This window comes from Sylvia atricapilla, chromosome 2, assembly GCF_009819655.1.
Source record: "Sylvia atricapilla isolate bSylAtr1 chromosome 2, bSylAtr1.pri, whole genome shotgun sequence".
NCBI classification, from domain to species: domain Eukaryota; kingdom Metazoa; phylum Chordata; class Aves; order Passeriformes; family Sylviidae; genus Sylvia; species Sylvia atricapilla.
In genome coordinates this window covers 109,818,429-109,845,855 of record NC_089141.1, presented here as the reverse complement: position 1 = coordinate 109,845,855, position 27,427 = coordinate 109,818,429, and the positions used below count along the sequence as shown (strand labels likewise).

General features: G+C 42.0%; 1 long non-coding RNA gene across 1 annotated transcript; it reads right to left on the bottom strand.

Annotated features, from left to right (window-relative positions):
• On the bottom strand, positions 1 to 22,840 carry LOC136374708 (uncharacterized). Its single transcript, XR_010745962.1, has 4 exons — positions 22,748 to 22,840; positions 20,191 to 20,310; positions 482 to 558; positions 1 to 71 (listed from the first exon to the last, which is right to left on the bottom strand). It is a non-coding gene; the product is annotated as an uncharacterized lncRNA (long non-coding RNA).
• Positions 22,841 to 27,427: the final 4,587 nt, after the last annotated feature.

Genomic DNA, 27,427 nt, shown 5'->3' with positions numbered 1-27,427 from the left:
GCACTGTAGTATATTTACCTCTGGGCAGAAAGGCAAGCAGTAAGCAGGCAACCATCCAGAGAGCAGCCTCCCTAATGAGAAGGAGAGAAAGGTCAAATGCTTTGTTAGAATGCTAGAGCAGAGATTAAAGACCTTTTCTCTGGTGTAATTTATGCCATTTCCCCCAGCTCCCTCATCTCTGAAGGTAATTTGGATATGAAGCTGGATGGGTTAGAAACCCTGGCTTGTTTTGCCATCAAGCTTTGGTGTGGTTTTATCTCCTGCCTGTAGAACTGAGGTTTCTCAGTGTTCATGATGGAACAAGGCTTCATTTGCCAACATCAGGCCTGTACTTCCCTCCTGCCTTCTCATATGGACAATGTTGATTGCATCTATATAGTGATAGTTTGATCTTGAGATTATTTTCTGTTAGCAATTAAATGAAATTCCTTCTACTCCCAAACTTCATCTCCTTCACAGCCCAAGGAAAAGCATAGCTTACCATTTCATTTTTGTGCCTCCCAGCCCTTGGGAATTCTGTCCCTGTCAGGAGCTTCACTTCAGCTGCTACTTGTGTCTCTGCAAAAGAGTGAAAGGCTCTTAATTTTTGTTGTTAGAAGTGTTCCTTATAAGAGAGAATAGGTTATTTATTGGTGCTTCAATTGCTGTTTTCTTTTACTTAGTGTATGTAAAACGTGGTGTATTATGATTTAATTTCTGGGTATATATAATTTATGCTCTGTGTATGTAGATTCACTGCGTGTTTGCATTCTGCATATGCTCTTGCAATACAAAGAATGTATTTTTTGTGTGCAGGACGGATGTGAGTCACAAGCCCTGCACTGACTAGCCCTCAGCTGTCAGCCCAGTGAAGGGATTCTTGTTCTGCAGCCAGCTGAGAACAAAGAAATTGGGGAAACCTAATGGGTGTTGTGTTTATCAGGAGGTGTAGGCACCATCCTATAAACTGCCAAATACCACCGAAGCTGCACATCTACCAACAAAATAATAAGCCTGTAAGGAAAATGAAGAGAAAAGAGTTTCTTTGAGGAGGCTTTTAAATCAGGTAGTTTCTTAGGAAAAAAGATCCAAAATGGAGCAGGAGAGTAGATGGGAATGAATGTGGTGTTTGGGCTTCCTTTTGCCATCGTCATAGGATCTCACAGATTAGGGAAAGTTTTACATAAATGAATGCTTAGCAGAAGGCTCTTTAGAAATTAAAACTAGTTTTGATATAGAAGAATAAAGAAGCTTCAAGCTAGAAACTGCTGAAGTAACAGGCACTGGATAACCTAAGAAAGCAAAGGTTAAGTTGAAGTGAAAGGAGGTTTTTTGGCTAAAGCAAAGATATGTTTGACCACAAGGAAAGAAAGATGTTTTTATAAGATAAAGACAATTCCCAAGAGATACCATAGGTAAACAGACATACTGATGTAGCAAGTAGAGAAAAGATTTAGGAATTTTCCACTGCAAGAAAACAGAAAAACAACTTTAAGCTTAAACTGTAACATACTAACTTTTGTGATTGTACATAAACAGTATTAACTAGTAGTAGTAGTAGTACTAACTATTGTATGGTAATGGTAATAGCTAGGATAGGTTAGAAAGGATGGTAAAGGTATTGTGTATTACACTGGTTGTATGTATTAACATGCTCTGTAAAGAAAAATATATAATGCATTGTAACGAGAACTAAGGTGGCTTCATGTGTCCCCTATGAGCTGATGCTGACAGCTCTAGGCTTGGCTCTGTTACCCATGACCCAGGGCTGCTGTTACACCATCTGTGCAATAAACAGCATTTGAAAGAGCTGCCTGATGTTCCAACATCCTTCTGAGACCGTCATCATCTACATTAGGGACTACAAATATCTGAGTGAATGTTCCTCTCTGTGGGCTCCAGAGATAATCCTGATGGTGTGTGGAGTCCCTTGTGCCCTTAAAGGAATTTCCAAGTACCTTGCCCTGGAAAAGCAAATATTAAAGATACCCCGGGTGTAAGAAAGGCTTCCCCCCCATGGTTTCTTGCAAACATTGTGCAATCTTCTCTCTGGGTTTTGCAAGTCCATCACTCTTCCCATGGTATCCCCTTTCCCTTTTTTTTTTCCTATTGGCATTGGGGCCTGGTGTCCTGTTCCTCTCTTCCCTATGGTCACCTGCCTCTGCCCTGCCCCTTGTACCACCCACAAACATGAGACACTATACAACTGAGAAAATTCACATGATCCCCCTCTTTTGGCCTCTGGATTCCACCTTTGGCACATTGAATAAACATTTGCTGGAATTGATCTGGGGCTGGGAGCCTTCTGCCCCTCTGCTGAGCCAGCCTGGGAACATGTGTGGTTTATGTGAGCTTAATTGTGCCTGAATTCTTCTCAAGCAGTTTCTCCACTGGGGAGGCTGACTGAGATCTCTTAGGCTGTAGCTGCACACCGAGAAAGGCACACTTAGGATGGTGGAAGCAGTGGTTCAGCCAAGGTTTTCTTCCCACTGAGAAATCTCTGTGTGGGGAAGTTGATGGTGCTGTTCTCCTGCCTGTTGCTCCTGGCATAATGTGGTTTCCTGGGGTAAGCAAGACCTGGATTTCTGTGTTCTTCCCTCTCTCTTTATGGCCAAGCCCTGGTTATGAATTGTTCAGCAGCCCCTTCCTGATGCTCAGTGCAAACCATCTGCCCTCCTTGGCTTCTTTGACATCAACAGCGTGTCCTGCCTGTCTCTGCTGGACTCCTGTGGTTGCCTCCCTCCTCGCTGGAGGAGGTTGATGTTAAAGGCAGGAGTATACATTTATGGAAGCTTATTCCATATTTGTTTCCTTCCTGCCTAGCTGTTGTCAGCGAAACTGAGGCACTGGTGGTCATTCCTATCACAGAATCATTTAGGTTGGAAGACACCTCTGAGATGGTCAAACCTTTGTCTAATCACCACTTTGTCAGCCAGACCAGAGTGCCATGTCCAGTTGTTTCTTGAACACCTCCAGGAGTGCTAACTCTGCCACCTCCCTGTGCAGCCCACCCTAATGCTTTACAACCCTTTCTGTGGAGAAATTCTTCCTGATGTCCAGCCTGAACCTCCCCATGTGCAGTTTGAGGCTGTGTCCTCTCATCGTGGCTGTCTGTGACAAGAGAAGAGTTTATCTGCCCTCTCATCCTTGTGCAGATGTCCCAGTCCACAGAAGGCTGCAAAAATACTAGGAACAAACTTGTTCTGCTGGGCCAGGGTTCCACACTAACCTCTCCTGTTAGGCAGGAGCAAGGTCTGTGGCCATGCTGAAGGTGTCTGGCCTGGCAGCTGCTGCTCTGTGGTACTGTGGCTCTGCCCACCCTCTCTGTACATACAGGTGGTCCTCATGATAATCTCCTTATTCAGAAACAACTAAAAATTTTGGCACATGTTGCCATCTAACAGGCCTTTCTAAAGGTGTGGTGGCAGCAGACAGATATGACCCACAAGTCAGAGCTCCTGAAAGTTGTATCATTCTTCTGGAGGGTCAGTCATTTTCTGACTCAGGAAAATATGAGGGTGGTGGTTGTTCCAGCAGAGCTGGTTGTTCATGTCCCTGCCTTTGCCTGGATTACTCCCACGGAGTCCCTGTGGAGTTTCTCGTTCTCACAAATGCCTCTTTGGGAGTTTTGGACTGGGGAGTGTCTGAGATTAGAGATGAAATACCAGACTGTGTCTGAATTGCATGAGAATGCTGAGCTCTTGCCATGCACATGCTGATGCTACTTCCCTACTCAAGTTAAGCTTGTGCATTAGAAGAGAGCAATGCTGGTCTTTTTTAAGGAAGTAGAATTGAACTACAGAAATGTTTCAGATGGGTCTAGCTGGAGCACTTGACCCTTAATTTAGCTTAATTCAGTGCTGTTTAGTTGAAATAACATTTCTTTCTGGTTTGAGCTGACTTAAGTTGATATTCCCAGCACCCTAAAGGAGAGATCTCTTCCTGTCTGTTCAGTTGAGCTGGTTTAAGATGTTTCATGCACCATGTGGATAAGCACTTAAAACAGTTTCTATTTAATATTTCATTTTTATATTTTCCATTTCTGGTTTAACTTGGAAAGTTTGGAAGTTTGGAAACTAACAGTCTTTACTTTGTAATTTTTTTCAAATTTAAAATTTGACCTATTTATTGTTCATTTAAATCAGCTGGGGGAAATAATTATTTAGGACTTTTTTTTTTTTCCCCAGAGGTTAAAATAATTAACTGAGTAAGGCTTTGCAATGAATAATCACTTCCTGAAGAATTCAAATGCTAATTAATAATTCTTTAACACGCTAACCTACCTGAAATAACTAATGCATTGGGTGCGATTAAAATATATTATTAAATTGTAAAATGTATGATTAAATAGTAAAGCATATTATTAAATTGTAAAATTATTATCTCCTTGACAGTCTTTGTCATCCAACTTTTGCATCATATGGGCAAGGCCATTCATTGAGCACACTAGCTCAGCCTGCAATAAAATTAAATTAAGCAGTGAAGTAACCACATATTCCAAGCAGAGTAGCAGAGCTTTGTGTCCCAAAGCAAATGGATTCCAATTGTCCCTTTCCAATGCAGGAGGGATGAGATAAGAAAGGGTCTAAATGCTGCTGTCCAAGGCTTAATGCTCTTAAACTCTCCCTGTGTGGTGACCACAGTGTGTGACACTGATATCAAAGTCGTTGTGAACCAAGTGGGCAGGACAAACTGAAGGAACTCATTTGTTTCTTCAGCTCTTCCACTTCATCTGGCACCATCCAGCACTGGGCACTGACTGAAGGGTCATACAAGGTGGATGGAGAAGGCAGCAGTAATTCTGAAAGGATGAGCCAAAATCATGTAGCACATGAATGAAGGCTGCTGCCAAGGTGGAAGCTTCTCGTTGTGCACCTGGCAAAGCTTAGTAGCTTAGTCATTGATAAGATTTTCAAGTATGTATTTGATTCCCCTCCCTCCCTTGCATGCCTTTGGCTTTAGAAAACAGATTTATGCAAAGTGACTGTTGTTACTGGCACATGTAGGAGGATGGGGGACATGCCTTTCTCCACAGCTTTGTGAAATTCTGAGTGTACCCTGAGCTGAAAAATGCCACCTTGCTATTCCTTACCCACATCAAGGCAATTTTCTGTCATTTCTTTGAGTGCTCCCCTCTCATGTAACCACAGTAACAGTCCTTTTACCTTTGGGTAAAAGCCATTAGTTAATAGAAAGCTAATGAGTGAGTCTGCAAGTGGAAATTACACTTCGGTTTCTTAGAGAAAGTTTTATGATGTAACAGCCTGCACCGAAACCAGGCAATTACTTCTGGTCTTTTCTGAGAGCAACTTATAAACAACATGAGGCATCATGTACAAGCCTGTCCTGTAATTAGCTCAAGGAGAGATATTTAAGACACCTTGGAGAAGACTACATGCTGATATGTAGTAAAAAACAACAGTGGTTTCCTCTTCAAGGGTTCTAGGTTTTGAAATTACCCTAATTTGAAAGCAATCTTTTGGAAGTTTGTGAGTGGTGGCAGTGAGTGTTTCTGTAGCCACTCTTGTGGTTCAAGACAGTGGAAAGGAGTGTCCTCTGCTTCCTTGGGGGACTGCCTGGGGCTTCAGGCTGCAAAATGTGCCCTGGTGACAGCTGAGCCTGGGATTGGGATCCTTCAGCCCTGCTGTGGGTGGCTGGCTTGGTTTTCACGTCTGTTTGTTTTAGCAAACTTTATACGGTTGTAAATATCTGAATTTGCCCTTATCTACCATGTGCCCTGGGGTTCTGTGTGCTCTGTCCAGGCTCCTTCCTTGTGCTCCAGTCACAGCAGCCCAGCTGTGGAGGTGGTGGGTGGGGTGCTGCCTTTGGGCTTTCCGGCATTTCCCCATCCTGCTGGAATTTCCCATCGCCTGTTTAAGGCTTGTTGCGGCCCACAGACAGGCTCTGGGGACTGAAAGATTATCAAAGGCATCTCTGATCTGAAAAGGTTTTCCTGACTGGGGATAAGGAAAGAATGAGTGACGGTGCATGGTTTGGTCCTGGTGGAAAGCTGTAGCATCAAAGAATCATTGAAACTGGAAAAGACCTTTAAGATCACCAAGTCCAGCTGTCAACCCATCACCACCATGGTGTTCACCCCTAAACCATGTCCTCAAGTGCCACCTCTACATGTTTTCTGAACACTCCCACAGATGGTGACTCCACCATTTCCCTGGGTTTACAACCAATGCTTTACAACCCATAAATTTTTTCCTGATATCAAATCTAGACCTCCCCTGGTGCAACTTGAGGCCACTTCTGGTCCTGTCACTTGTTGTCTGGGAGAAGAGGCTGGCCCTCACCTGACTACAGCCTCCTTCAAATAATTGTAGAGAGTAATAAGATTTTCCCTGAGCCTTCTTTTCTTCAGGCTGAACATCCTCAGCTCCCACAGCTGCTCCTCACCAGACCTGTAGTCCAGACCTTTTCCTACCCCTGTTTCCCCTTGTTTGCTCCACTCTACCACATCCAGGTATTGCAGCAGGAACTTTGAGCCTCCCTGGTTTTTAAACAAATAGCTTTGGTAAGGAGGAATTTATCTCTGTATCTGAAAATAAAATGTCTAGGGAAAATAGGAGTTTCAGTTTATAATGGATCAGGTTCCAGAATTCAAACACAGACATCTTCGCAAGGGTTTGAAGGAAAATAGCAAAAAGTCTAGAGGTGCCTGGCTGAAAATGGACTGTGTATGACCTTACACACTTTGCAGACTGTGCCTTTCCTGTGCCTCAGGAAACTGAACAGTGTTTTTGAACAGCTATTCTAAATAGCTGTCAGACTAAACCGAAGTAGTCTGTGGCTTTGTGAAATGGGAAGGGTTTGGTGGCTCAGGGGACTGATGCTAAAAGTGACATGTTTCATTTCAAGTTTCAGGGGGAAGGAAGCACGATCTTGGTATGCAAGTGAACAGAATTCAACCCTGAGCAAATGATGCTTCAGTCTCGTGGGTATTTGGTGGTTTCACCTTAAGTCTGGTCTGACTGAATTCTCAGATGGTCAAGATCCATGGCATCTGTAATTACAGCTGTTGTTTCTGAAAAATTTTGTGTCTGCCATGTGCTCGATTCCCTTGTGTGAAGGCAAATGTAAGAAGGAGAAGGATTTTTGTACTCAGATTCAAAATGGATGGATGGATGTTGTGTCACTGCTGCTTATGGGGTCAGAGTTTGGCAGTTTGACATGACATCTGTCTGTAATATTCAGTAGTGGGCCTTCAACCCTTTCTCTTAAAACCTGCTTTATTCTCTGTGTGAGATAAGTGCCACGTTGAGCATTTAGCTGCTCAAGAGAACACTGCTGCTCTACATCAGGGCAGTGCCTTTCATTTGCTTTCTTCCTGTTGGAAAGACTCCTGGAATAGGAAGGAAATTTTACCCTCTAAATCCCTAGCAAGTGTTCCCAGCCCCACCTATCCCTGTCTTGCCAGTGCTAAGCCCTCCTGGCATTGAGTTCTGCTGATCTGGCATCTCAGGAGGCACAGCCTAAGCAGCAGGAGCTGTATCCCCTCCTTTGCCTGACCTCGTGCCCATGGCTGAGACTTATTCCTTGTGACTAGTGCTGTGTGGTGGCCTCATGCCCTTTGATGAAGCTTCTGGAATGAGACCAAAAAAGCCAGTTCCTTTTTGTAAAGTCCTCCTGACAGCTCCCATGAAAGTTCTTCTTTTTCTCAATTCCTTTTTGCTTTTCTGAGAGTTTCCACTGCTCTTTATCTTCCAGTTCCAACAAAATGGTTTTTTTTTCCTCTTTTGGTGAATAAATGATTCTTCTCAAAAATTAAGATATCTTCTTTCAAGATATTACAGTTGTGTGAAAAGGCATAGGTGTGTGAGGCTCTGCCTTTTAGGAAACTGTAGCCTTAAAAGCAGCTCCCAAGTGACAATGCAGAAAGAGACAAGGATTCATTCAACTGAATCTGTTTTATGTACTTTTTTCTTATTGGAGGCAGTTTCTTATTTGGAGGCAGTTGCTGCCTGAACATCTGCTTCTAGTTCTCTCTGTACAATGATTTATTTTACTGTTGTTTAGCCAACAGTGGTATTGTAGGCTAGAATGTTAACATGGAAATAAGTATTTAATTACTTTTTTCTTCAATGGGGGCTTTGTTTTTTCCTCTGGCATCTGCTCAAACTAACCCTAAAAATCAGTGGTGTTGCCTGACTCTGGAGTACTCAACAACCAAGGAGCTATGATGATCCTTAGATTAAATTATATCAAAAGTCCAGGAGGCATTATTGCTTTAACTGATATGACTGAAAATGTTTGGATTAATACAACAATGAGAAATATTAATACTAATTCTAAAGTGGATGATCTGGAGGAAAAAACTTTATGAGACAAGACAAGTGTTTTAAATGTTTTATTCTAATTATTATTATTTTTTTCCTCTCTTGTAGTTTTGTTAATAAACCTGCCTTTAAATCCTTTTATATTTTAAACCTGCTTTACTTTTCCTCTAATCCTATCTCACAGAAAAAAAAAAAGTAAATAATTCTAGTAAACACTCAAACCACTACACATAATTCAAGAAACTAAAATAAACATAAAACCACTACACAAATTAGTGTTTCCACCTGGTTTCAACCTGAAACCATCACAAGATGTTAAAATGAGAGCTGGTTTTGAGGAGTGATGATCCAGTTTGGGTTACTGGCAGCATTTTGGAGCAGAGAACTCAACTTCTTTGCAAATGTGCCATAATCTCTGAAATGATTACTTAGGCTTCATACTGACTGGGATGTGTGTGAGGTTTTTACATGAAACAAACTGGGGAGAAACTGGAATAAGAGAGAAGAATGGGTGAAATAAAAATACCTCACTACCCTTCCTCTGGCCCTCTGCACATGAATTATGTATTAATTATATTGAGTGGTAGAAATTCCTGAATACAGCTCCTCGTAAAACAGATACAGGCAAGAAGGACCAAAATGGATTGAAATATGTGGGAAATTTTTGCGTGGTATGGGTGTGGCTGGCAGGTATTTCTCCTTGCTCTTTGTCCCATGCCTTTCCCTCCCATTGTAGTTATTACTTGCCTTAAAGGGCTTCGTGCCACCTGGATTAGAGATTCCCTGTGTGAAATAATTCTGTCTTGTCAGTGATGAAGATGGAAGCCTAATCCTGTTGGTAGTTTGTTACTTGCAGAAACCTCCCTACACCAAAATGTTTTCACCTAATTTAAATTTCTGCAAATAGTTTTTGCAGCTCCATCGTTCAATGGGCTGAGCTCCTCTGCTTGCATTGGAAATATCATGATTATTTGAGCTCTTCCTCAAGGTAAAGGAGTCGCTGGTATATGCAAGGTACACATGTACAAGGATGGTTCAGGTTTCTTGGTAAAGCAGAGTAGAAAGGGTATTGCTGCCTGAAATGATGGAAAGGGCAGAGTAGAGCTTGTGGCTGCCAGAGAGGTGACACAGGATGCTGCCTCTTGCTAAAGAGGGATGAGCATCACAGCAGCAGCAGCTGCCTCTTGCTTCCCAAGTCCAGGCAGGCTCCAGCCCTCTTGTTCAGCCAGCCTCTGTGATTTAAGTGGGAGTATGTTTTGGCTGCACTTCCAGCTGGAGCCTGAAAATGCTGAAATAAGGCATGCTGTCTGGCCTCAGCTCTCTGCCTGGCATCTGGGATGTCTGAACAGCCTCAATTTCTTCCACTGCTTACAGCTGCTAAGTGTCTAAAAGCTCATAAATGTTTTGCTCTCCATTCTGACTGTCCAGTGTTTTGACAGAATGCAGCTGAAGCACCATAAAACTTAGAGAGGATGTAACTTGACAATAATTGAGTTATTGAGCACTAACTAAGAACCCAAGGGCAGGATGGATGGGGCTCTGAGCAACCCAGTCTAGTGGAAGATGTTCCTGCCTGTGGAGAGGGATTGGAATGAGAAGATCTTTAAGACCCATTAAAACTCAGACCATTCTGTGAACAGTATTGAGCTGTTAAGATTGTAAAGTTCCAAAATGATCCATTTGAAAGGTGGTGTTTTTTTCCTGTCCAGTTTGCAGTTATCTTTCACACTGAGCCAGGATTATAAAAGCCCCTTGGTAAATGTTATTGGCCCAAGGAAGGAGAGAGGAAAACTCCCTCCTTTGGAAGTTTTGAATGCAGGTAGCAGATATAGCCTAATCACAAGGGGGAGGGAGAAGGGGAAATTTGGGGGGAATTTCTTAGGGAGCAGAAGGGAAACTCTTTCAGGCTCAAGAAACTGCTTTGAACTGACAGAATAGTCAATAAAATGCCTTTATTACTTTTGTTTGCTGCTTATCTAGGAGGAAGTGTAACACACTAATGCCAGAGAGTTTCTAATCTCCAAAATGACTTTTCCAGCCCAATACTGTGAAAGAGGGAAAATCCTGACTTGCAGATGTTTATTTTTGCAAGCAACAAGCTTCAGGATTACCAGTTTCTTTTCCTTACTGTGATTCCTCTCTTCCCTTAGCTATTTTTACTTGCAAAATGTCTCGAAAAGAGCTTCTTTCTATAAGATGTGGCTGTTAGTCATGTATATAACAATCCCAAGGCTCAGCAGTCAGTTTATTATTTCCTCTATCAGATCTCTTAGGACACTATATCTCACCCCTCAATTGTAATGCCAGTATCAGTAGGATTTATATTTCCTACCAGGCGAGAAGAGGAAGGAAGTTGGACCAAGTTCAGAAGATGTATTTGTTCTGTAGGAGGGAGTTAAGTATTCATTACCAAATTGATGAGCCTGACAGTTAAATGAGACTAATTAGCAGTTTATGCTGTTGAAACTGCTGCATTGGATGTGGAAATGCTGTGAATGGTGGAAAATGGAAGTTCAGGGTGCCAGGGTGAGAGGAGAGAAAGAAACTGAGATTAATCAAGGCTCTTGTAACTTCGCTTGGCTCTTCCCTGGAGGATAGTTTTCACTTGGGACTGAACTGACAGAGTCCCTTGCTGAAGGTTTATACAGGTATAAGATAAACCTGGGAAACAGCTCCTCTGAGCAAGAGAAAACCACCTGAGTCACATCCAGTGTTCTTCTACTCAGATACAAAATACAGTTGTTTGAACATGTTTATAAGCAAGCATTCATCATAAAGCTTTTATAGACCTGGAACAAATCCTGGGGCAAATCAATGATCATAATCATTTCACTGATGTCAGAGCTACTGAACCAAAAGCAGCTGGTCTTTGCCTGAGCTGGTCTCTTGAGGAGCATTGCTCACTTAAAGCAAAAGTGAAGGTATCTGGGTTTTATTTGAAGTTTGTTTTCTCACAGTTCTTGTAAACAAACCTGCAACTGCAGTTTGTGAGAACTTTTTGAGGAGGGAGGAGCTGTTTACAGAATAACTTTTGCCCAAGTAATTCATAGCATGTACCCAGTACCACTGGTGTGCTGATGAATTATCTCTGGTATTTCTGCAGGCTCTGATGGCACCTTTTTTATGCAAGGAAAAAAAAAACCAGATGAGTAAATAATGAAGAAATGGAAAAGCTGTTCTGTTCCATGGATGCCCATTGTAAAGCACAAAGTACTCATGGAGTACTTTGTACTAGCAAAAAGAAGGAGCCCGAGTGGTTCAAGGACTCTTGAACCAGTGACAAAAATAAGACAGGAAAAAAAAATAAATTGCAGGCTTAAACCTGGCCGCCTCTTCCCCATGGAATTGCTTTCCCAACCCCTGCTTTTTAAAAATATTTATGAAGCTGAAGCCTACAAGTTGTTTTAAACCTGGCTGCTCTGGCGTTGGAGCAGAAAGCTTTCAGTAGTATGTCTGTGTTGCAACCATGGGAATATTAATGTACAATTAACTTCTGTTTCTCCAAGAAAGATATGAAGGGCCAAGCACAGGCCCTTAAAAATGCCTCTAAGCACTGCATGCCTCTTTTGCTAACACATAAATAATTGTTCCAAGTGCAGAACAGTCATGCAGAGATATTTTGCCCTGGTGCTGAAGGACTGTAGACTTTTGGCTTCGTAGTTGAGGTGGATGCATTTTTTTGTGTGTGTGAAGAAATATCTGTACCAGTCAATTTGTGTAACTAGGAGAAGGAAGAGTGGAGATCATAAGCACTTCCCACAAGCCCCATGCTCTGGAATGTTTCTCAATGTTCTTAAAGCTTTCAGATCTTTTTAATGCCTGGTTCAGATTTAGTTCAGCCAAGTGATTTTCTATCTGGAGCACCCATCTCTCAAGCATTGTGTAAGCACGATCAGATCTTGTCTCATTCTTGTCCCACCAGCAAAAGAGCAATTTCTGTTATTAGTGCAATAGTACTAATAGCATTTTTTTATCCCTGACTGTAATCACAACCACACAGGGAGTTGCTGGCTGCTTTTCAAAGTAAAAGGCTTTGGGTTTGGAAACAAAGAAGGGAATGCCTCCTTTCTTTAGAACCTCTCTGAAACACCACTCAAACCATTTATGTTTGCTTCCTACTTATGGGTTTCTGTTCAGAACCATTGCATGAAAAAGAGGTGGCATCTTCCCCCTACCCTTTTCTGACAAGTGACCTGTTCTTCCTATGGCTCTGAGCATGCGAATGAATCTTCATGTTGCCTGCTCTCTCTTTAGGTAAATGTGGGGACCTATTGCAAGTTGTTTAATTATTGTTATCTCTGTGGATGTCTTGGTGGGGAAAGGCTGTTATTTTTTCTTTTTCTGTGGTAGTTCAGTGCCTCACATTTCCTATTGGAGACTGTAGGACTTCAGCAGGATTTTTATTGTGAACGATCTTTTAAATGAAAGCTGTACTTAGTTGAGGTGTTGCCCTTCTAGAACTGGAAGTGACCAACAGCTCTGGTTTCAAAAGGCTCCTCCCATTCCTGCTCTCCCCTTTCCCTCAGAGGACAGTAAAAGGTCTCTTCTCCCAGGAGAAAGCAAAGGAATGGTGTAAGATGGAAGCCACAATTTCTTATGCTGTTGGATTTCTCATTGCGATCTCTTTCTGTGACTTCCCTTTCCTATTGCAAATCAGCTCTGGCAGCCTTGCAAGTCCTGGGATAACTAGGACAGAGAATAGGAAATCCAGCTACAGCAGCATTACGCCTGGTTTTACAAAGGATGAATTTAGAACTGAGAGAAGATAGCAGCAGTTTGACATGGAAATGTTTTGCATTGGATGTTGCATTCCTTGACAGACTGGCTGTGTCAAGGGAAGATGAACTGTTGTTCAATAACTGCTGTGAGAAAAGTGCAAGAGAGCCATATAAATTCTGGCATGGATTCTCTGAGGTCTCTTGATGGTAATGCTTTTGCTCTCTAACACAAATTCCCTGGACTCAAGAGCTAACTTTACAGGGCTGTCTTAGTTTTGTCTTTTCTCTTGCCTTGAAAAGAGAATACCTTTGGAGGGTTTTTTTTATTTTCTTATTTTTGCAAGATTTGTCAAAGGTCTACAAGGGGTAGTCGGGGGGAAGAGGGAGGAATTAAGCAGGTGGGTTTTTTTGACCCTACAAACTTTGCCTTTCTTAAGAAACCAGGTGGTGAACTGTTATTTGAATCTTTGTGCAATTGGCTGGTACTGATCTTTGAATTGTGATAGAACAGGAAAAGTTAAGCTGGTCCTTGAACTTAACTAAAGATGACAACCCAATATGTAAATTTATTTTAGCTTCCAAGAACTAAGGGGGGGATATGAATCCTAAAAGTTATTGACTTTTTAAATAGTTATTAGTTTGCTCTTCTATGGTGAAATGGTTTAGTGAGAAGGGAGCTGTGGTAATGAACTGTCTCATTACTTCAGAGGATGCTTATTTTGGTTGTAGCCACATAACTCTTTCACCAGTGAGTATGTTTAGTACTAGAGAGAACAGTACTTGTCATCTGAAAGTAGGACACAGCTGGAAGTAGGCTGGAGAATGAATGTCTGAAAGCAACCAAATGGTATCAGGCTAATAAATTCTGCCCAGATGTCTCATGTTGCAATAGCATCCGGCAGTCACTTGGTAGTGGATGGTAGGGTCCTCCTGAGGGACCATGGGGTCATCCTGTGGGACCATGGGGTCATCCTGTGGGCTGTGGAGGAGGTGTCATTGCATATGGCCCTGGGCCCAAACAAAGTACCTTAGCAATGAGTCACTGGACCAATTGTGTGAGATTCTTTTATTCAGGAAACTTGCTGGCTGTGCGGGCAGCTGCGTCTACAGCAGGGGAGTAGCATGTGGGTCACTGCTGGTATGTTTTTTATGTAGTCTGGAGTGCACCAAACTAGACCTTTCTCAGTGTCAGAAAGCCCAAGCAGCATTTCTTTTAGATGCTTGTGCTGTTTGGAGCACGCTGGTAAACAATGACTTGAAAAGAAAGAGCAGCAGTTTGTGCAGAACCACAAGGTTTCATGCTGTGAAAGATCAGCCCAACTTCTTTGTGGTTCTACACTTTCAATGTAGGAAATCCCCCTGTGAAAGTTTTAGGTGAACTTAGTTTTGCAGCCTATCTTCACTGAAGTAGAACTTGAAGGTGTGAAATGCACAGACCAGATAAGGCTTGAAAACTCAGCAGAGCGTTGCACTGACCCACAGTTGGGTCTTCAGAACTTGCCTTCCCCCAGATTACTGAGCCCTTTCCTTATCTTTCCAAAACAGCAACATTTACCTTCACCAGTGTTCTTGAGAGGTCTTGACAGTGCTCTGGCTGAAGCACTACTTGTGTGACATCTCCCTGCTCCCAACACTCCTCCTTACTTCCCTTGAACTCATGCTCTTTCCTTTCCATTGGTTAACACACCGTGAAATATCTCCTCATGCCAACTCAGACGAGATTTTTTTTTTTCCCTAGGATAATGCAGTACCTGCTTCTGCAAGGGCAGGAACAGGTTGCAGCCCCACGGTTGTGATCTGGTATCCCTGGGTATCTGCAGGAGCTGTTTCAGTCTCCGCAGTGCCACAGACACAAAGCTCCTCTGGGCAGCAGCAAGTGCCAGTGGCACATCTGCTTTAGCACCCTCTGAGCTCTTGGCTGGAGTTGTGCACAAGTGATGGGGTTTTGCATCACCTAGATAACAAGTGTTCTTTGGAAATCCAGGAAAATGTGGGTTGGAGCACTACAGAGATTGTCTGTGCCAGTGATTTTGGAAACACTGTTAAATATGTGTATTATGTGGCGGCTAAGTGGTGGTTGGATGCATGATGTGCCTGGGAATATAAAGGGCAGAAAGATCCACTGGTTGTTCCAGCCATGTCAAAAATCAAGGGGATGTGTGAGTGGAAATCTCTAATATCACCTAAGAACTCTGAATCCTTTGATATCTGGTGTCATTTGAGGCCATCCATAACTGAGCAGATGGTTATGGCTATGTGGTGTAAGGTCCAGCCTTCTCAAATGTTTCTGCGTTCAGATTTCCTAGAGTCATGACATAAATGTTGAGCAGCCAAGCTGTGGTAACTTTTAAACTGGTCACTCTCAAACTCCTCTGATAGTCTCTGCTTCAGTGATCTCTTAAGGTTCAAGTAGACCTAAATCAGAGACAGGACCTGAGCCTTCTCTCATATCATACATATTGAGAACTGTAAACAGTAGTGAAAAACCCTGCTTTCTGTGAAAGCAGGGCATGTAAACTATCAGCTGAGGAAATGTGTTTCTATATATGTGACAGATCATCCTTTATCTCTGGGTTTCTCTAGTTATGAATGCCTGCTGCGTTTTCCTTAGCAAGGACTTCCTTTATCCTGTTCTTGCACAAAATGTTTAAAATCCTAGGCCAAATACTTTATTATTTCTGCATGTGCAGGGTAGAGGCAGGACTATATCTGGCTGGGTAGTTCTGGCATCTCATAGTATGCTGTGGTGTTTGGATGGAAGAGATGTCCTTATGTGTATGTCTTGAAGTACTTATCACTGTGTTTCCACTACAGACAAACTCTCCTAAAACACAGTATTATTCAATGCACAGCTGTTGCTACCAAAGTAAACAATTGATTTTTCTGCTATGCCATCAGATTCTAAGGAAGTAGACACTTCCAGGGAGATGTCTAACAAAGCTGTATCCGGGAGGATTTTTGTCATTGCAATGTACTTTTACCCTAGACAGATGTAGCAACCGAGAGGGTCTTCCTATGTCTGGGAAGAGATGTTTTCCCTGAGCCAGCCCTGTTCCCATATCTGGATTGTCTGAACTCACAGCCTCTCTTGTCCCCAGCTCTTAATGAAAACCCATCTTTTTGATGTGCCCAAAGCTCGAGTTCTGAGTATTTGTGGCAAGAGGTGGCCAGACTTGGGCCTTCAGAAATGAATAAACTTGGAGTGAAAACTGCACAGAAACTTTAATTTGGCAAAGCAGGTTTCCTTCTCCAAATTGTCTTTGCTTATTGGTAAAAAGAACTGATGCCTTCAATAGGAACTTGATCCTTGATGGGAATGTGACAATCACCTACTTCTTATCCAAACTGTGTCTTGTAACTTCAGCTGAGGCATTGGGGAGGAATGTTGGGTGGGACTTCTGTGCAACCTACTGCATCCCTAACTCTCAAAGGAAAAGGGATGTGGTGTCTTCAGAAGAGAAAGTATCAAGTACTAATTGATTAGGTATGGCATTGTGCATATTTTGCAGGTGGCTGCCAAACATCTGGAGGCCTCATTGTAATGCAGGCAAACAAAGTATTGTATTTGGATCTTTAGAGCACTATGGAATGACATTAAACATTACAGCTGCCCTTTCTGCAGACACAAATGTCCATTTGTGAGAATATGTCATGGAACAAGTTTGGGTTTTTTTCCCTTCCCCTTGCTGACACATTTGTGGAAGGTTAAGTAGTAGTTATGTGGTGTGATTTGTCCTGTGCTTTTCCTGACAGCTTTTAAACAAAATAGTAGCTTTCGGGTTCATCCCAAGAGAGGAATTATTATTAGTTGGAAGCACTCAAGGTATATGAAGTTTACATAACCTAGTGTTGAAGCACTTCCTCAGAGCACTCATGGACATCTTCTCTAGATGTTAACATGCTGATCTCATGTTCAAAGCCCTTAAATTCCTGTCCTGATACCGGATGGGATTTGAAGAGCCTTGTTAAGTTTTTGTCTTTCAATGCCCCAGACTCTGAGGAACTCAAAGCTGACCTCGGTACTTCTAGGACTGTTTATTTAGAGGACTGAACTAAGAGTGTTGCATGCTGGCTTTTTTACAATCACTCAAGCTGTAAACCATCATTTGAGAGGTTGAATTGGCAGTCGAAGGACAGTGAAACACCTCATAGCAGCTCTAAAACAGAACATAGGTTTCAGAAATTGAAACAATCCTATTTCTATGCAGTTGTTCAGGGATGGCAAGATGTCTGGGCCTTTCAGCCCCCATTCTAGAGCCACCCAAGATGAAATACGTGCCCTTGCCTAACCAGAGCAAGACATGGGGTGTCTCTGATCCACATCTTGCTGGTAGGAAGTCAGTGGTGGCCTTGCCATGATTTGTGTTACCTCCCTGAGCTGTGCTTCATCCCCAGATCCCTGCATTATGGCCTGCAAATGCAAGGTACATTGGAGCTGTAGTTTCCATTTGCATCCCCTGGAGATAACCCTTGACATGAAGACTATTTCTGAGTGGGAACTTGTTCATGCATCTCTCAACACAGAAGAGTGGAGAGAAGATAGGAACCAAGCTAATCAAAGTGGATTTTAACCAAGGATATACTAAGTTAGATGCTTCTCTCCCTCCTGGGGAGTGGGACACATCTGTAGCTGAGTTGAGCAGGGACATGCTCATGTCAAGCATGTCAAGCCAGCAAAGCTGCACTGCTCAGATCAGCTTGTGCTGGTCACTCTGTATCTGAATTGAGCTTTCAGCTTCAGTGAAAGCACTACTTGGAAAACACCTGTAATAAAATGGCTTTGCTCCATGACCACCATGAAAACTGTAGCCACAGTGAGGTTCTCAAAAGGCGATATTAAGTGTGTGGAGGGTAACCTTTGAGGGCAGAAGTTTCCCATGAGGAAATTCAAAGATCCCCTAGACAGACCTACCATGCAGCCCTGATATCTCTTTAATTAGGTGTTTTGCTTTTTGGTTTGAGACTCTGAAGGTTTCATCCAGGCACTCGTACAGCTCTATCCTGGTGTCATAAAAGGAGTTTGTGCTCAGCAATGCACTGCTGGTTTCCTTGGCATTAAAAGATCCCAGTTGAGGGCCCAAGCAATGTTTATGGAATTAGGCCTCCTCAGAGTACACTTATTGGATGGATGACAACACTAGTACAGATCAACACACGCTTTTCTGCTTCATTCCTCTGTGGTGAGTGAAGAAATGGGGGAGGATGTAGTAAAACATGTCACAGCACAGGGACTTACCATAAATATTATCGATGATCTGAAATAAAATTCTGACCCCTGACTCTCTAGCTTGACACAGCTATCTTGTAGAGTGGGCCTTTCCAGCGAAACCTTTTAGCCTTAAAGCTTTTAATATCGTGGCTGTGCTCCCTTTTCCAGCAGAGAGTTTAAAAAGCACAAGAAGTGCAACACAACACAGGGACCCCAGGGAGTCCCATCCTCATGTGTTGTTGCAGATTTTCTTGTGAAGAAAAAAAAATCCTTCCTCATCTTAGATCATTCTGTAAAAGAATACTGGTTTTGGTATAGGAGACAGTAGAAGCTCTGATAGATTCTACTTTTTAAATCTTATCACTACGGGCCTTTAGTTTCATACAGGATCATGCTGCCATGGTTTAGTTGAGGTGTTAGGGCTGGGTTGGATTTGATGATCTTGAAGGTCTCTTCCAACCTAGTCATTCTGTGATTCTAAGCTTTGCTTTCAAAGATGTCTGAGAAGTATAAGTACAGTGCTACCTCTAGTCCTGCCAGCTACCAGGAGAACTTGGCTTGCAACTCTGAAGCTGTGTCTTCAGAAGCATTTCTGTGGGTGACTGAGTGAGGAGTGTCTGGGTGTGAATTAATCATGGCATGGCCCTTGCTGGATCTGTGGTAGAGCTGGAAAAGTGGTGACACTCCTGTCTCCATTTCTTCTCACCTTGTGGGTTTCTCAAATGCTTCTGGGCATCTCAGTTTTTCCCTTTGTCATTGCTATTGCTCTCTAAAGAAAATCCCATCCTCTGGATAATAAATTGCATTTGGGTAAGAAGAAAAGCAAGTTTAAGCTGGTCTACCTCAAGGAGGTAGTATACGGAGTTTTGTATGCGCTTCCCTTTCCTGATGTCAAAATAAATCAGTCCTCTTTGGAGATACAATGGGAAGGATCTGCTTGGCTCTAGATTTGATATGTCTCTGTGGTGACAGCAATCATTGTCCTGGCAAGACTCTTGATAAAGGAGCTGAAAGCAATTTTGGTTTTGCAAAAAAACTTCTGGTTCAGAGCTTAAGCACATGCCAGTGTTGAACATGGGGTTCTCAGATGTTAGAAGAGAAGCCAAAGTTGGAGATTACACTTGAATGCACTTAGTTGAGGAATGTGTTTGGACTGTACAACTAATTGACTAATTTATATTCAAAAACTGATGGGAGGCAGAAAAATATCAAGCAAATAGCAATCTCCTTCTTCTTATTTAGCCAGCTCTTTTCAGCAGCCTTGCAAGGAAATTGTAAGTGGAATAAAATAATATGGAAAATGGCATGGTAACATATGCTCAAGGTGGTGTGAGAGGAAAATACATGCAAAACTAAGTTGCAGAAATAATTTTAAACATTAGAACCCTATAGATTATAACCCATCATAGTTATCTAGATGAATTATTTGACTGTTTTCTCCATCCTTTCCATTCTGTAATAAAGTTGCATTCTTCGACTACACCAAGCAAATGCGGGATTACAACACTCACCAGTGTTTTTTGACAGAACAGAAGTGATTTCAGAGTGAAACTTTGGGTACTGGAGTGGTGCAATTAATAACTCCCCTTTCAGCATATGGAACTCATGCCCATGCAGTGCTACAGTATGACAGTGGCACTTCTCCAGCTCCTGTTAGCACAGGCACCTCTGCCCCACACCTTCCTCTGGGGTTAGGATTTGCCTCAAGGTGTTGAGGTGCTGTTTTTAAAACATATGAGCAGTTGCCGACTGAAATCAATCAATGGGAGTCTCTGAGGCTCAGGCTGCTTTGAAGCACATGACTGCAGGTACATTCACAATGTATACCCACCCTCAAATGCCCCTGAAAATTGTCGGCGTTCAATGAGATACACTCAGTGAAGTAAGTTCACGTTCAGTGTATGTGTGTATATATTTAATGGACTGTAGCAGAAAAGCACCTCATTGCTCAAAGGACGGTTTATATGCATTTTTCCTCTCCTCCCCTTATTCCTCTCACCTGTTGAACCAAAGCTCAGTCATGGGCATGTCCTGGCACCTTTGGTGGCTGTTTAGGGGTGCTCAGCTTCCATAGGAGGCAGTGGCTCTATAGGCTCCTTGTCCTGAGAGGGAGGGAAGGCTGTAACACAGTCCAGAGGAGGAAAGTGAGAGGGGTGTGGAAGACAAACCAGATAAACTCTTTCAAAGGGTTCTTAAGTATTCACCATAGAAGCATAGAATGAGTTCGATTTGACCCTGAAAGACCATCTTGTTCCAACCCCCCCTGCCAGGGCAAAGACATCTTGTACTAGGCCAGCTTGCTCAGAGATACATCCAGCCTGGCCTGGATGCTTCCAAGGATGGGACATCCACAACTTCTCTGGGCAACCCATTTTAGTGCCTCACCACTCTCACAGTAGAGATTTTTTTCCTGATGTGCAACCAACATCTACCTTTTTCCAGCTAAAAATTGTCTTTTGTCTTGTCACTACAGGCCCTAGTAAAAGTCTCTTTCTTACCACCCCTGAAATCCCCTCTGAAATCTCCATGGAGCCTTCTCCAGGCTGAACAATCTCAACTCTCTCAGCCTGTGTTCAGAGGAGAGATGTTCCAGCACTGACCATTTTTGTAGACTTCTTTGGATGTCCTCCAACAGGTCTCTGTTTTATGTTAGCAGAAAACTGTAGGTGCCATTTACCATGATAGGATGGGAAAATCCAAGAAGCCCCCTAAGGAGTTGTCTGCACCTGTAGGTGTGGGAATGGTGTTGATTGGCTTTTTATTTTCTGATGTTGTTTTGTTTTGTTTTAGAAATATATATGTTTTTTTCATTTGCAGAGTGTTCTTCTCCCATCTATCCCCTCACACACCCCCAACAACTGAGTGGCTTCTCTGGAGAAAAAATGTCCAGAACTGGTGACTGTTCTACCAAAAGATCAGTCTCTTGAACATAGTATACACCCATGCAATCTCTTTTTAGGGTTTTCCCAGCTGGGGAAAGTGTATCAGAGACTAATTTGTAATACTTATCTTGGTAAATATTCTGATAACCTGGTCTGTATTACAAGAAGAGCCCTTGGAGCTGAAAATTTCTTATTATCTCTTCTTCCTTTCCAGAAAGAGATAAATAATTTCTCTAGAATGAAAAATCTGTGTTGGTCTCCACCTTTGCACTACTCACACTTGTGTTACCAAGATTAAGCTCCAAGTAATGGCAAGTTTTTTTTATTTAATAAGAACTGAAATCAATAGCTAAGTTATTTCACTTCTTTCTCAGGATTCACTTTTAGTCAAATGGTGAAACACTTCTATTTAGCTTTTAAAAAAGCAAAATTATCTGGCTTGAGCAGGCTTTTGAGGGGTCTGAGGCAGGTTCACAGGGAGGAGGTGTGAGAAATTGGACTTTGTGGTATCTGTTACTCTGTACTTTCCCCAGGTGTTTCTTTCCTACCTTCCTCTGTCCCTGCATTAATTTGGTGGATATGGTCTCCTCTCAAGGAGGAGTCAAAGTATCAAGAAGAAAATTAGGTTTTAAGATAAGAAAGTTGTTTTAAATGCCCTTTTATAGCGACTGGCATGTACATCTATTGCTGCGTAGTTTTTGTGGTTTGTTTTCTCATTAATCTAATATAAATCTGTCAAAACCAAGGCACTGAGTTTGTCTACTTGTGCAACAGAAGTTGTTTCCCTTTTGTGGGTTTTTTTTTTTTTTTCTTTTTTTTTTTTTTTTCTTTTTTTCCAAAGTCCACCACCACTTATAACAGCAACCACAGTGACTCAGAGATTGGGAAACCCCTCCTGTGCAGTTCTTTGCCCTCCTCCTTGTTTTGTTAATCTTACACTTGTCTTCTTCACTATATGCAGGCTGGAACTTGGGTTCTGTGGCTCTGTGTGTGCTGCTGAGTACCCTGGGACCTCTTGCCATCCTTTCCAGCTGCAGTAACTCTCTGCCAGTTTGTGAACAGAAATCATTCAGAACCTGAGAAGTCACCTGGAGCTCCCTTTTTGGTGTGGCTAAGATGCTGAATGTCCTGAGCCTTTGCTCTTGCTCAGATGACATTTTGAGGCAGTAAGTGTGATTTGATTGTTTTCAGCCTAATGTTTTGTCCTCTGAATTTCACGAAACTGAGGCTCCCTGTTCAGTCCCTTCTGTCAGTGTGTCACCTTAATGACTGAGCAAAAGCAAAAATATAAGAGCAGAAACAAAGGTGCAGCAGTACTCAGCGAGAAAATTAGTTAGAAATGCCTTTTGTTTTAGTGGTGGTGACACTTTCCATTTTGCAGTCTAAGCTCACCCCAGCTGGGAGCCAGCACAGGGGAGAGCAGTTACACAACTGGGAACCCCCTCAACCTGCAGCTTTTCCTCTCAAACTGCCACCTCTTCCTGACAAACTGTCGCTTCTAACAAAGGAAAAGAAAACAAACCCTAAGGCAAATCCACACTGTTTCTTTTTAATTTTTTTCCCCATGGTTGCATCATCTGAAGCATATGTTAAACACATCAGCCAAACCCCATAGCCCAAATATTGCAATTTTAGCACGTTCTCATTCAAGACAGAAAACTTGATCTTGCTCACCTTTCTGGAATCTCCCTGTGTTCCCTCTACACGTGCTGAAATCCAAATGTGCTACTGCAAGGAGCTTCTCCTGTGAATGAGGAAGTGCTGGAGTGGGGCAGGACGTGACTCAGAAACCAGGGGCTGCTTCTGCAGCTAAGCTGAGGAATAAATGGAATTATTCTTGGCTCTCACTGCAGCACATTCAGATGACGTAAGGGCATACAAGTTACCACTTTACCAATAGAAAAAGCTCAAGAATATCCACCTTTGATCTCTTCCCAGAATTTAGCTATTTACAATAATCCAGCCTTAAGATATTGCACTTCTATCTAGGAGGGCTGCCCCTATCTTTTGTCCTGTAATAAAACATTTCTTTGCATGAATGTGCTGTTAGGAAATGTTCAGAACAAGGATTTTGCCAGTGTTTCTGGGACAGCCCTTATCTCTCAGCTTAAGCAGGCACTTAAAACTTTGCTTAGTTTTTTCTACTGAGAGAAGAAAATAATTAAAAACCTCCTCTCTTACAATTAGTTTTGACTGATGTTCGGATATTTGTTTTCCTGTACAGCTGAGCACAGAGGCTACCCCTTGCAGGTTCTAGGCATGCCTTTCCAAACTCTACAGTGCCAAAAAAAGCTGTTTCTTTTATTTGCTCTGCAATCAAGCATAGCTTTTTCCCTGGGTCTCTGCTTCTGATGTGCAGGTACTGAGCAACATTTACCCCTTTCTTTTTCTCCTTGAGAGCTCTTGCATCTCACTGAGCTGTGGGCTCAGCTGTGGTCTAGCATGGTCTACTGTTGCATTTCATAAGGTAATTTATGTTTTTCTTTCAATGGGAATTTGCTGCCAAGGACATTTCTTCAGTAGAGTGAGGGGTTTTTTTGCATGTAGTTGCATAATTGCACAATTCAGCAATTGTAAAAAATGTATTTGGTGGATTCTGTTCAACACTTATTCTAACTGCCAGTTTCTGGGTAATCTCTCTTGCATTGAACTGAATCCTTCTGACATCTCCCTTTATTTACTTTACAGATGTACACACACACTTCTAAATGCACTGTTAGTGTTGAATTTTACATTATATAAGCATGCCATAAAAGGCATACCCATTGATTTGAATTATTATTAAAAAGTATTAAATAATAATTACTCTTAAAAATAAATAACAGTAATATGACCACTGTTCTCATTCATCTCAGCTCCTCCTCTGCTTGAATTGAGTAAAGAGCTTGCTATTTAATAATGCTGGATGAATTTATATGTTAATAATTAATTATTTTTAACTCTCATACAAAAGAAATTACTTAAACTTCAGAATAAGCCTATTTGGTTTTTTGTTGGATTTTTTTTTTTATTAAGTTAGAAGTTAAATAATTGAAGAAAGCCTAGAAAATCATCTTTCACTGTACTAGAAAACAAACAGAGCCACTCATACTCCACTTGTTTTAAAAGTAAGACTTGATAGATCAGTCAACTTCATGGTGGTACTTCAGTAATAAGTAATTTCTCACTCAAATAGGGTTGTGATGGAGTTGCTCATTCTCTCCTGTGGCAGTGATAATCCAGAGTATTTCCTGAGGCACTTCACTTTTGGAAAGCTTTGAATGTCTGATGTAACTCATATTTAGATGAGTGTAAGACAGAACAGAAAAAAAAGCTTCTGAGTTTGTAAAAATTATTTACTCTCTAGTACTGAAACACAAAAGTGGAAGGCTTCCAAGGCTAGAATTCCGGATGAAGTACCAAAACCATCTATGGCTGCATAATGTCAAGAGAAAGTCATATTGGGTTTCTTACACTTAACCATATTGGGGTTTTTTTCCCTCATGATCTTCTGAGAGCTACTCTTCAGGAAGATCCTGATCCTGCTCTGAGAGCTCCTCTCACAACAACCTAAGTATTGTCCAAGTTAACTCGGTTGCTGGAATCTGACTCATGGAATACTGCCATGTCCTGCTCCAGACAAAAGAAAATCACTCCAAAACAAAGTCTAAGGATGTGACAGTGTTTCTTTAACCCTTCATAGGCTAATTCCTTCTTTGTGTACTTTGAACAAGCCGAAATTTAAACCACCAGCTGAAGTAATTCCCCTGTGTATCCAGTGATTTCAATAGCCTTTTCCACTTCACCCCTTTAAAGTTATATTTCTTTAAATACAAGTTTTTCTTGCATTTTGTCTTCCAAGTGCCCTGGCTTGGTGATTAAGTATCACCTAGCAAAAAAAAAAAATCTTGAGGGTGGAAACCTACTGTGTTCCATGTCTGTATCTTCCATTCTTTTCTCATATTATTGCTGTCCTCTCATCTTGCAGGAGGAAGGAGAAGTTATGGATCCCTGATGCATTCTTTCAAAACGTCTCAGTGTATAAAAATACAGGAGCCACAGACACCTGGAGTGGTCTTTAATGGTCTGGAGTGAAGGCTGTGGGTCTGGCAGGCATGGCTGTGCTTTTTTTACTCAGTTTGATTTTCAGTGATAAATACAAAGAAGTCATACTGATCTCTGGTGACTGCTCACGAGGAAAAACCTTTCCAGTGTGTTGTTGAACTTTGGGTTGGAGTTGTTTTTTGCTGTGAGGTGTTGTGATTGATCCGTGTTCCACTGTGCTACAATGAGCATAGTCAAACTTGAAAGAAAATTAAGATCTGGCAGCAGTGCAATGTTATCTTATAATTGTTTATCTTAACAGAAAGAAAAGACTGAAAGAAATATATATTTTTTTCTTCCTACTCTTACTATTCTTTCAACATCATCCTGCTAAACTTAGCATGGGTTGAGTGACCTGAAAGAGAGTGCTGTTATGGCTGTAGGCTTTCAAAATCCAGTCATAACTTCTCCACAGTCCCAGAGTGCTTGACCTTGGAAGGGACCTCTGGAAGTGATCTGATTCTGCTCCCCTGCTCAAGCCAGGCCACCTACTTGATCTTCAGACAGAGCCTGCTGTGTGTGCCCTCTCCCTGTGCTCTTGCCACTGGGCACTGCTGAAGAGAGCCTGGCTCTGTCCTCTTTGCACCCTCCCTGGAGGTATTTTCATACACTGATGAAATCCCACCTGAGCCTTCTCTGCCCCAGCTCCCTCAGCCTTTCCTCACAGAAGATAAACTCCAACCTCTTTATCATCCTTGGGGCCCTTCACTCTCTCTCCTTCAGATTAAGATATTTATTGTATGGGGAGCCCAGAACTCCAGAAGTGGCCTCATTAGTGCTGGGGAGAGGGAAGGGATCACCTCCCTCAGCCTGCAGGCAATATTTTGCCTAGTGCAGCTCAGGACACCTTTAACCTTCTTTGCCACAAGGATGCAATGATGGCTTGTGTTCAACATGGATCCTTTTTCTTTCTCTCCTTGAAGACGGGGTGATGTTTGCTCTCTACTTCTCTGGCACTGCTCAAAATTGCCATTATCCATCAAGGATTATCAGAGTGGCCTTGCAAAGATATCTGCCAGCTCCCTCAGCGTTCATCGGTGCACCCCATCAAAACCTTGAATTTGATCAAATTCCAGATGGATTTTGTTTTTCTTAACCATGTTTCTGCATGCTCAGACAGTGTCTCTGTTCCTTCAATGTTACCCATCCCTGCTCCACCCTCTGCATGCTTTCTTTTGTGCCCGAGTTTTGCCAGTATCTCCTTGTTCATCCATCCAGGCCTCTTGGTATGTTTTGAATTTTATTTTTTTTTTTCTTCCTACACATCGCAATGAAGCAAGCATAGAACAAAACTTTGTTGAGACAAGCTACCAAGCCAACACAAATCCTTAAGCTGAGTCATGTACTACCATCTTGTTGGTTTTCAGTCCCTGGGGCTCCTCACTTCAGTGTTTGGAGATGTTCACATGAGCAGTACTTTTCTGGTGCTGCTTTTCGGGTGAAAAAATGTACTTTCTCCCTTCTGTTTGCTATATCTTTCATATTTGCCAAAAGGTTTCCAACTGAAGCAAAATACAGCTTGCTTTTCCACAGAACTCGACTCCCTTGCTTTGTTATCAAACACAGTTGCCCACACATCTGCTAATTCAAACACTGTGAATCAGATGCTTTCAAAGTCAGAGCCAGACTGTTTTCATCACCTATAAATGAATTGGTGGAAGGATGAGTGGTTTTTACATTTCAATTTTCTGTATCTGGGATGCAAACTTGCATTCAGCTAAGTCCTGGTGCAGACTGGTCAAGGAACATGTGTATTTTCATTTGGTGAAAACGGACTATAATAAAGCTATAAAAACTTCAATAGCATGTTGTATCCTTGCAATATTCCTTCCTCTAGTTTATATTTCCACTCTACTTGTGTTTGTTATCCAACTGGCTTCTAAGCCTGCTGGCAGAGTACTCCAAGAAAGTATTTTTTTTGGCTGTTATGCATCACGTCAGTGATCATACTTGGTATTGCTAATAAGTGTGAATTTTTCTCTTTGCCCTGCCCCGAATTTGTTACCTGATGAAACAAATAATACAGACAGTCCAAACCAAGCTCTCTTCAGAAGGAAAATGCAAATTCCATTTCTCATTCTGAGCAGAAGACAGCAAGATTTTTTGGGTAAGGCAGTACAGACCAGCAGTAGCTATATCATGTCATGCTCATCTTCTCTACTTCCTGTTGCTAAACCTTAATCCTTCTCCAGTTCAGGTGGAAACAAAAAGACTGTTTATATGAGGTTGGTGAGCACCTGAAGCTGTGTACTTTATTTGTCATTTTGGATT